Source organism: Saccoglossus kowalevskii, chromosome 22 (assembly GCF_978046115.1).
Source record: "Saccoglossus kowalevskii chromosome 22, keSacKowa6.1, whole genome shotgun sequence".
Lineage (NCBI taxonomy): Eukaryota > Metazoa > Hemichordata > Enteropneusta > Harrimaniidae > Saccoglossus > Saccoglossus kowalevskii.
In genome coordinates, this window is record NC_140662.1 from 20,749,361 (window position 1) to 20,761,067 (window position 11,707).

Below are 11,707 nucleotides of genomic sequence, written 5' to 3' on the forward strand. Positions count from 1 at the left end.
ACAGTCAGTTATGTAGTTTCCAGTACGTTATGCGTATGAAGACCTGTTTTTTCTCACTGGCTACTCCACTGGGCGAGTCAGTGTGTCACTCGACACTAGGCAAAGTTTACTAGTTCTGCCAGAGATGCGTGCGCTTTTGTCAATCGTCAAAGTGCCGCCTGAATTTTATACCTCGCATCTTTAAGTGCTCTTGGCCATCATGACGTTAAGGGTGAATCAGTGACCACAGGGGCTGGTGTTACTTCCCGTCAATCTCGTTACGACCCAAATCAACACAAGCTCTACGTCATAGCCGAACGGAAACGGTCGGACTTTTAACGAGATTTTGATCAGGGGTTCTTTTTGCGATCACCGCTACTCCCAAGTCATCCAATAGCACTTTATCCCTCGTACCGAAACGAACATCGTATGGCAGCGATTGGAAGACCAATGAAAAGGTAAACAGGAAAGTGAGCTTTCCGTTTTGCGTGTTTTACCTACATCAGCTAACTTAAGTTGAAGTTCTCCAAAATAGATAAGATCTTTTCGGTGCCTTACAAGAAGGATGAGTGTGTTCCCACTTTTGAGGAAGTGTGACGACGTTCATTATAGTGACTCCTTGTCGTTGGCCTTGGTGACGCCGTGTCAGCTGTTCGTGTTTCAAACGTCATACTTTCGAATTCCACTTCAAAATTTGTAACGTTGTGACGTATTCTTCCGATCAAATTTTTATAACGAAATATAAAATCAAAAAACACTATTTTTATATGAAAATGTGATTTTTCTAACAAATCGGGTTAGGGGAAGGAAAATTCAAATGCGCAGCGCAGATGTACGTGCGCAGATGTTGATACATATGGGAATGCGCATGACACAATATATTAGAAAAGATTAACTCGCGGTATTGTACTTATTGGTCACCAAACAGAATTGCTCTATGTTTTGCAAAAACACATAAATATCTATGAGCAAAAATATAAATATTTTTTAATAGATTCCAAATTATTGCTAATTTGTGTTTTGTTCTTATTTTGAAGGGAACATCTGTAATTATAAATATTGTATTTTTTTTTGTTTCTATGAAAATAGTTGAACATGATACCAGTTATAAAGTCGATATAATTTTTTCATGTTATTGTTATTATTAATTGTTTTTTATTATGTTATTATTGTCGTTAATAAATGAGTCGATTGCAAAACGGACGAGCACCACGTGACCCACTGGTAGGAGACACAGTGTACCGTACAGACAACAAACATATAACCACAAGTGAACCACTAGACTCATAGACGTTTTAAAACTTGTGCCTACGAGCTGTATCTCACAATATCCCTATTAATCGTGCCGTTTCCATGGTTTCCAAAACAATTAAATCTCTTTACGAGGCATACCCGTGGAGGAAAGGGCGTTACGGTCTACAAACGCTCATATGCAAAGTGCTGTGATACCACAAGTCTCAAAAGCAGAAGAAGACAAACAACATTGTCCGGGCTCATTTCCGTAGCTTATTTTTTTTTTAGATTTCTCGTGGAGTTATTGCCAAGCAAAAGTTCTTGTGCACTTGTTTGGTATAACAACTATCATGTGAATAATCTTTGCCGGGTGAATACTAGTTGTTTGATTTTTTTCAAAGTCTCGAAACAGGATAAGAATTCTATCTTATAAGGATTAGAAGCGTATTCAGACAGTATTTGAGTGAATATCAAAAGATGGGTGAATTAAGCTGAATAGTCAAAGTGATTCGTCACGCAAACTTGAAGAAAACAAAACGCGACTCAAAAGAAAAACTATATAATTTTTATATGTGTAACCTGTTAAGATAAAACGAAAAAAACATTGAAAAGAAAGTAGAAAGGTGTCTCTTTGCAAGAACAAAATATGGCATGAACAAAACATACGCATGTTGTTTTTAAGTAGTATTTGGCAAATTTGCACCATTGCTGCTTGCACTGTGCTTTTTGTGTTTTCGTTTACTGTTGTTAAAAAGTAAATTTATTTAAAATATATCTTTCACGAGAACCCAATAAACAGTGAACGACAAAATCCGCATGTTATTGTTTAATAATAATGTTTAAATGACGTCACTGTTTATGTGCCAAACTGTTCGTATTTGTAAAAAACGAAAAAAAAAACGCCTAAACTTAAAGTTACATTTCCAAGTTGTATTATATGCAGAATAACTCTCACTGACCATTGTAATCACTATGAACAATTATAAAATTAATATTATTTTGGCAACAAATTATGAAATATTAGAACACTGAAGCTATCCTGTACAGAGTGGTATGGCGTGTAATAAACAACTCAAGCATGATTTTTTTTCATTGTTGTAATCACTCAAGACTACTATAGTATAGTAAATAAATTTCAGGATTTTGTTGGATGAGATTTCCCATGAAATCCGAAGTTGTTATGTTGCTTACCGTGACATGGGTCAGTGGGAAAAGTTGAAATGCAACTTTGAAATTTCAAGATACACGAGTAATACGTGTTAACCATTCAGACTAATCACGTGAGAACGTGGTGTATGCCCATACGATCTCGGGATAATACAGCGCCAAAAGTGTCGTGGTCCTAACACGATGTCTTGGCTACCGTAATGCGTGAACAGCGCTGACCGGACACCTGCATACCGTGGAATATCACAGTCAACGAAAAATGGTCTAATAATTGAAAAACACCATACTAGTATAACTTTGGTAGATCTAGGGGTTTACGACCCCGGCAATATTATAGGGGCGTGTCACAAGTACTAGCGAATGTCTTCATGTTTGTCATTAGTTTTGTATGGCTGCCTACGTTTTCCGATTTTAAAAATTTGAGCTTTTTGTTGATTTTCAATGACTTTTCATTGTGAATGGTGAATGTGGACGACTTTCGAAACTGAAGATGAAAAAAATCCCTTTCGAGACTCAGTGATTCAAAAATTGTTTCCAAGTAGTTGGTAATACATATATTCATATACTAGTGCCATCCTAATAAAAGGCCTCTTGCCAGTGACGCTAAAACCAACTGAAAACAAGGAAAATATTTTCTCGGGTGCGTGTGCCTGAGATTATACCGGCTCGTGCATACTAATTAAATTTTTCTTCACGCAACTGCAACTTCTCTAGTTCTCTCAGTTTTCAAATCAACAGTTTATCTACAGTTTATCCCTAGGGTTATAGTGAACAGTTACTGGCTCGTTGAAGCTGTGGTATATTATACTAGCTATGCGAATTGGAACGAAACATATGTCGGAAATGACGTATCTGTAAAAGAATGTCATTTTGAGCATTTTTATAAATAATAAATTTAAAACCAGTCTTACAATATATTTTTCTTATGTATATCCTTTTTTTTCAATTCAAAGTATGAAACACTGATACAAAATACTTCTTCTTGGCTATCTTATATTTTGTCAGGGTGTGTGATCAATGTCTTTGTTATTTATATCATCATCACTAAATCACGAATTCTCGTGTCAATACGAAGTTCATTGACTGTGAGTATACCATGCTACACATGGCAATAAACTAAGAAGCAGAAATATGAATCAGTTTGTGACAGGCGTTTAAATCTTTGACCCGACTTTGTCACATCTATCACAAATTTTGACAAGAAACGATTTCCTCGGAAATGTGTAACGTGAGCGGGGGTAAGTTGCATGAATTCACAGACCGGATGTTTTCATGTTTTACCCCCCCCCCTTCCCCACCATTACCGCCATTGGGGAAAGCGAGATGTCATAAACACGTGAAACACGTGAGAAGTGATTCTTGGATATCCATGTTGCAAGAAGAAGAGAATACTGATCTAGGACGATATAGCTGTTTTGACCGCGGCCCGAATTGCGGGATTTGGACCAAAAATTACATGCGTGTTCACTCACTGTGTTATTTCAAACAGGGTTCACTGACATCAAAAGCAACCACACTTTTTTTTCTACAGTCCCGCATCGGTGTTCTGTTTTAACTCGCCCACTCAAATAGTTGAGTACGGACGGAATATATACACAACCGCCTCTTTCGCTTGAAATGTCTTAAAATCAGCGAATATGTACTAAACAATACACCAACGTGATTTTATTTGTTGATAGCATATAGCTTAGTATTGCTAAGGTCTATGATATTATTCAATATACGTGTGCAATCTACTGGTACTCCTACATACAATGGCCAAAGAGATTTTTAGAAGAACTTCAAAAAAAATATGAAAATATATAAATATATGCATATATGCATGTGTCTATAAGACAACGGTACACGGACATGCCAAGCCCATGTGTAAGCTCATATGAGATTGTTCGGAGTGTTGTATCGATTACGTTTATGCAAATATCGCGGCGATTGAATAAATTGCGTTATTAAAATTTTACAGTCTTACATACAGGGATGATCAATAACCCGGAAGTAGAAATTGACACTCGTGGAATGACGGAAAACACGACTAGACAAAAAATATGTTTCTTTTCAAAGCGGTTAGGGTCAAAATAAATATACAACTGATGTGTCAAATAAAGAACTCATTTCTGAGCAGACTGACAGAATTAAAACAAATGATTTCCCGCCGGGCGTCCATCGGAGTACAAGGCCGATGTTGAGTGATGTGACATCCGTTGTTTCGAACGTAGATTGATCGGCAATTGGGAAAGGTCGTATAAACAGTCGTGGATTCTCAATAAAAAGATTGTTAAGGGTCACTTCCGATTACATGGTCTTTCGTGAATTCCGTCCATCAAGCTTAATTTACAGATGTTTTTGTCGGAGTATAAATTGTTGTAATATTTTCTAGTAAATCGGGTGCGTTCGGGTTGATTCGTAAAATATCGTTGTCACTTCTACACAGTTCTGAAGATTCAAATGGTTTTTGATTTTGTTTCTGTTTGTGCTTTGCAAATATACTAGTAATCGAAAGAAAATAAGACAGTCCCTATATAAGGGACTGTGAAAATATATAATTATATTGACGTAATGGCGGTACACCCATGATGCATCTGACTTATTTTTATGTGTACTTAGTAAACTTCCTGTTTTGAAAAGAAACTATGATGAAATTACTTGCACTTGTATTCATGATGATTGTTTACTGATTTATTTTTCTTTTGACATAATTTTGCGAAGATTTAGTAATACAGTTATGAACTTTTTGCGCCAGCATGTCACAAAACTACGATTTATTATAGTGGATAATGGAACTGCTTCGTAGATGTTCCTCTACGATTTAAAGCTGCGAAAGCAGCGCCACCTCGTGTTCGACATGGGTCCCTTGCGACGTATTCAACGCGTACAAAACTAACATGTAGTTCGTTTACACAAAATTTAAACCCACTGAATGACGAATAATGATACGGGGAACGTCTCGCGCGCGACAGCATTGCTATAGATCTCATGGCTAACTGCGCATGTCACAACTACCTTGTCAGTGGTTCGTCCTCTATTTGACATACAGTTAACAGCTAAAAACAAAACATACATTCTGAGATTTCATATTTATTTATTTTCACGCCGAATATACTAATGGTATGTACTAGTTCTACTTAACAAATTGCAAAAGTATTACATAGTGTGAAAAAAAACAAATGATAGAAAATGAGCAATTTGCATGATGATACTAATGGTTTTGGCTTCCGGCTTGCTCATGGTCTAAAAGTCACTAGTTAGTTGGGAACATCATGAATATTTTACATTTCAGTCTAGTAAAAAATAGCCTAACGCAATAGGTGTCTAGTGTGAAAAATGTAACAAACTTCAAGCATTTAGCTGAACACAGGGAGTCAACTATTTGCTGATTAAACTTGGTGAGGCAACTTTCTCATTTCATCACAAGTCTAAACGAAACATATTAAGCTACTAGTGTTGTGTAGTTAATGAAATATTAGACCAACAGTTTAACAAATCACGTCTTTTTTTTGCATATTTATATTTATACATATATTTACATATATCATGGCTTAACAAACTGCCTTAAAAAAATTCCAAAAAAATTAGCCACGAACCTGGGTCTCATCCTTTCAACGTGAGAAATATCATTGTCAGTCTTAAAACACTGAAATTCAATAATTTAATCACAGCTTGACCCGAATTACCATTAGCCCCCCCCCCCCACCGGAATTATGATATGTGAAAACAACGCTACACAGTATTTATATGCATCTGAATGGTGATTACAAATCGGACTATCTGCATGGCTATAAAAACCGGAAGTCACACTTGTGAGAAGTATGGTCTTCCAGTTGTCACAATCTCCGTGGAGATAACAAAAACTATTTACGATGTTAACTTTCATGAGAAGTAAAAGATGTAAACTAAATGAAGAGGTGATAGTGCTGATACCTTGACCAGAATAAAAGTCATGCGATTGGCTATTTATTTTAGGGGCTCCGAGTCGTCATTAACGAGTGTGAGACTGCAACGATAGAGGGCGTGGTGCATTGGTGCGCGGGAAATTCTGATACAAACATAAAGACACATTTCCAAAGGCTCATGTATGTCAGCTGAAATTGAAGACTGTATGTTTGTTGGGAAACTAGTTGTGATAAATATGCACTAAAGAACTCAAAGAATATGATAGTTGTTTTTTGAATAGCTCTGACTTCGTCTTGTTAAATGGCAACGGAAATGACGTACTTGTAGTCCTATTACTTTTTCTCGCTACTAAGAGCTTGAATATGAACTTTAACTCCACAGTCTGTTTACAATTTACTATTCCGGTACTATTCTCGGAGGCGGACATCCGGGCATTTTCACCGCATGGCAACCATCACGGTGAAAACAAAAGCCGAAGCTCTCAGAAAACGGTACAACGATGGTTGTTGAGGCTCCCCTGAACAGTGTAAAAGGATTAACCCCCTGCGCGTGTAATTCATATAAATTTGATTGTTCAGGATTGTTCTTCAAAGTTGAGTTCGCTCGGCGTTCCGCGTTCCGCACGCAGAGCCCGTAGAAATACGTGGTACAGTGGTGCGCGTCTTAGGAACGTGGAACGTCATGTGACGTAGCTCCCCCCCCCCCCCGAGGATGAGTGAAATCAGGTTTACTATCAAGGAGCACGCCCGCTGGAGTCACAGCGCTGGTCACCATTCTATGTTATGTGAATTATACATATACATATACCATCACGTGACAAACACAAATTTACATTATCTGTTTAAAGGTAGATTCTGGTGAAAATGACTAATTATTCGAAACACGGTATCAACGGTGTATGTGTACAGGGAGTGTACTACTCTGGCTAGTGTTTTGATGTAAACACGTTGCGGCTTGCTGAGTCAATGAGCGATAACAAAGTAAATCACCATGTGGTGTAGAGCCTTGTCGTAATTTATTGCTTGGTACAGGGGAAATGCATGAGAGTCATGCCCTATCCTCTCTAACAACTAAATGTATATTAAACTTTTCCCCTCGTCCTTGGCAGTGATATGCCTATAGGTCATCCATGACGTCATCGCCCGTGGATTGTTTAAACTGTGCGCGTGCACGTGACTCAAACGATAATTAATTTTACTAATAAGTATAACAATAATAAATTTTCTTTCTGTTTTGATGATTTCATTTTACCCCTGTTTTAAACATATCTCATAGTCTCAACGCGTTAATAAACACCTCGATGAAAGGAGGCATGTTGGGGGATAGTGTAACTATGACGACTGGCAATAACTTTTATGATCTAGTTTGATATGGACTGTAACTTTCACCGGTGACGTAGAAAAGCGATTTTGTCCCTGGCCTCAATGAGAAGTCTACCCCATACGTTGTATCGGCTTACCCCTATAGTTTAAGTAGTCAATCAACAAAATAAACGACGACAATACATGGTATTAATCACTTAGACAGTAAACAATGTGTTTAATTCTTCCAGGGGTTTTCAAGTGTTGTGTGATTTTTTTCTTATTTTTCGCTGGAAACGTGTTTTATTAACGTGGTTTCGCTTTTTACAGACACATGAACGCTCCATCACCTACTAGTTGCCTTCTTTACGGGGAATGCGAAGAAAATTGTTTATTGATGATCGTTTCTATTAAAATCTAAGTATGTGTATGTCCGGCAGCCATCGTCAAATTGTTTTTAACATACGCGAACATTTTTACTTGTCATTCATGCGAATATCTACTTAAGTGTTTGGCAAACGTTGACGAAGCCTTGAAACAACACGTCTCCATGATCGGAACTACTCCATCACTGGCAGTTAAGACGATTGATAATACTATCGCTTTTATAAGTTATACAATCTTATCTATGGTGCGAAGTATTCGCGGTGCAAACATTCCTATATAAATATATTCAACCTTCAAGTGTGTGTGTATATATCACATCTCACTGTTGTTACAAGTGTTGTTATTGGATTATCCAAACCCTAACACGTGACGATAGAGACAAAATGATATACTACGTTCCCAGGTGATCTTACTCGATGAGATCGAACATGTAATTTAATGATAAAACATGGTGATGTCATTTTGACTACTGCGTAATGTTTTTGTTCGTAACAAATTTTGTTCATTTCCACAGCGCCGATTTCGGTGTTCTTCAAGGTTTTGAAATCTACGAAAATATTTTGCATCCAAGCTAGACAACGAGCGGACTGATAATAAAATATAAGATTTAAATTTACTTCATGCGAATCAGAAGATTATGGCAGAGATGCGTTCTATTTGCTATGAACGTTCTGTGTCAACTGAGGTTTGCCAAGAACTCTCTGAGATAATTCCAGTCTGTGCGTTCGCAGGGAAATCATTATATTATTAGTCGTTATTGTTTTCTTGAAATGTCACATTGTGTCAATGATTTTCGTTATTATATATAAAATATAGATATTACACAATTTACAAGAGTTGTTATTGTGCCTGAGTGATGTATGTATGTAAATGCAAATGAGTGAAAGGGCTGTTCGATATGATGAAATAAATACTACGTGGTCGTTCGGAAAATGACACGATTTGGTTGGATGACGGCCATGACTATAATATTCATATATATGTTACCATTCTAGTAACTCATTCTTAGCTATTATCGCCCTCATAGTCAAAATACAACGTATCGTTTGTTTAATTGTATACTTCAACACTGCCAGATGTCACCGTGACGTGCCATATTATAACATATCTCGATCACATGGAATCAAAAAAATAATCAGATTTTAACTACCACTTCATATTATCAACATTTTTCTCGGTCACATAGAATGTTATTATTATTATTATATTACATATTTTCCTTCCAAGAATACATCATGGGAGTGCCGATTTCAAAAAGTTTAGAACAGAATCAGCGAACTTCTTTGTGTGGAGTCCGATCAAATCCTGGTGGCAGCCATGTTTATTTTTATTATTAGAGAACGCTTACGCGCGTAATCATTCCATATTTGGATTTCGCATTTCCGTATTGGTAGGATGAAAATACCCCGTAAAATACAGCAAAATTACGGCACGCTGTGACTTGTGGCGTTACGGTGACAGATATAATAATAGCTTTTATTGCATAGAATGGTTAGTTCTTGTCTATAATATCGAACCAAAAAAAATCGTCGCCTCGAAAGGTAAATCTTTCGCCCATCTATGTCATAACATTGCATGCTACCTTCGCCGCTAGAGGGCGAATGTTGGTGAAGAGCAGTGATAGTCGACTCAGTGAGTTCAGATCGTAACAATTGTGAACATTTGTATAGAAGATAGTTAATTTGAAACCTTACTAAATCACGATGGATTACTCTTTTCCGGCACGTGATAGGTAGGACTCCCCGTGAAAGGAATTCCGGGGCGGAAATAAAGCTCTGGTGACGAGAATTTGCATACTTGCTGTTTTGAATAAAGTTCTCATGTTACGAGTTCAGTTTAGGAGAAATCATGTAGGAGCGCCATCTGGCGGACATATTTCCGTAAAATTTCGTTTCACATCGCGTCCTGTTCAATATGGGACTCATAGAGACGTATACAACGCGTGTAAAATGAAATTCGAACACGCGCTGCGCGACGACCTCTGTCATTTAAGTTCTGAAATTGTTACATTCACATGTGCATATCGATAAGTAGGCCGACCACTAAAATCAGTGTTTGTCCCGTGGACTGTAAGACGTATAATTAGATGAAAAAGTGCACATATTGAACTGAATTGAATAGAGATTTGATGTGGAGAGAATTTCCTTAATGGGCGTCATCACTCAGCGATGTGCACAATTCTTTTGTTTTTAATCACATTTCTCTGCATTATGAAGAGACCGTCGTTGGCAACAAGGTTAGACGAAAAACGGGGGTTAATCGCCGCTCACTGGGCCCGAGGCCGCGTGCCACTTCACAGAATGCATCGGAAGTTGTCGCTATTGATAATGCATCAATAACCAATGTGTGGTATGGGTGGTCGTCTCGTCTGATTTGTCGGGGTCAAGGTGATGATATCGGTATAGGCAGTATAATACCGTTTATTATTACCACCTTTTAATGTCTCCTTGCCTCCGCAAACTATTCCTCGTCCATTGTCAGCCATCTGATCATGTGAGGTAAAGTTATTTGTCGATGTGTAAATAATGTGACTAGGTAACTGGGACATGCAGCCGCCCAACTGAAACTCGAATCTATGTAAAGCTTTACCTCGAACCTAATAGTCTTAGTTAAACAAATTAGTGATGAAGAGAGGGATAATCGGTGCATGTGGGCGCATTTTATTTCCGGGATTACAGTGATCCCCCGGTTATATCGAAAATCAGCATTAGTGTGATACATGTTTTTTCTTCATAAATATTCATTCGTAATTAACGGGGCGCCTAAGACGAATATTTGTGAGACTATTCAAAGCAAGCAAGTCGTCAATATAAATGTATTTATTCTTGATTAATGGAGCAACGGTAGTTGGTAATGTAGCCGGAATAAGTTACAAGAAAGAGAAGACAATTAATTATTTACAAATAAATATTAATTAGACTATATTACAAAAATTAAAATAAAATTGTGAAAATGTTAACAAATAGTGATAACAAATACGTAAAAAAATTACGGCAATGTTCAAGTTATGAATACTAAGAAATATTAGCTCTCAACCGATTCAGTAAGTGCATTAAGATTACATTTACACAGTATTTGATGTTTTCGGCATTCCTCACGTCATCGTCTAAATTACTGACATGTCGTGAGTGGAGTTCATATGTAGTGGTACTGTTGCTGGTGCTATTTCTTTGAGCTAATAAGTCAATAATATATGAGCATTCTCCAAAAAATGTTAACATATTATTGGGATATTTTTCGGCTATCTGCATGCGTTGGTTCAGACTGTCCTTAAAATAAAGAAGGTGTACGGAGCACGCTGCTCACTCACACGGGTATGTTTACATGGCAAAGATAAAAATAAATCGTCTTTTTGGTTACGATTCCAATGTCTTTAAATTATCATCATGTGATTATCGTGAAATTGGAAAATGGTAACACTGAGCAGCGGCCAAGCTTCTACGACTGAGCTTCGCTAGACGCCCTGAGAATCTAGCGTATGGAATTATAACGGCGGGAAATACTGTACGTAATAGAAAAAAAATTGAAACATAATTTTTGTTACTATGACAACATTAGCCTCTTGTTATTGCGGTATTAATTTGAAAACAGTGTCGTGAGTATTTGGTACTGATTAGGTCCGTCGTGCAGCTTGCTTCCTCTATTCTCACGAAACAAGATGATAAAAAAAGAATAACAATTACCGTAAAGAAATGAAGTCAGCACCAAGTGAATTACCGTAAAGGAAAGCGAGTCAGTACCAATTAAGCTAC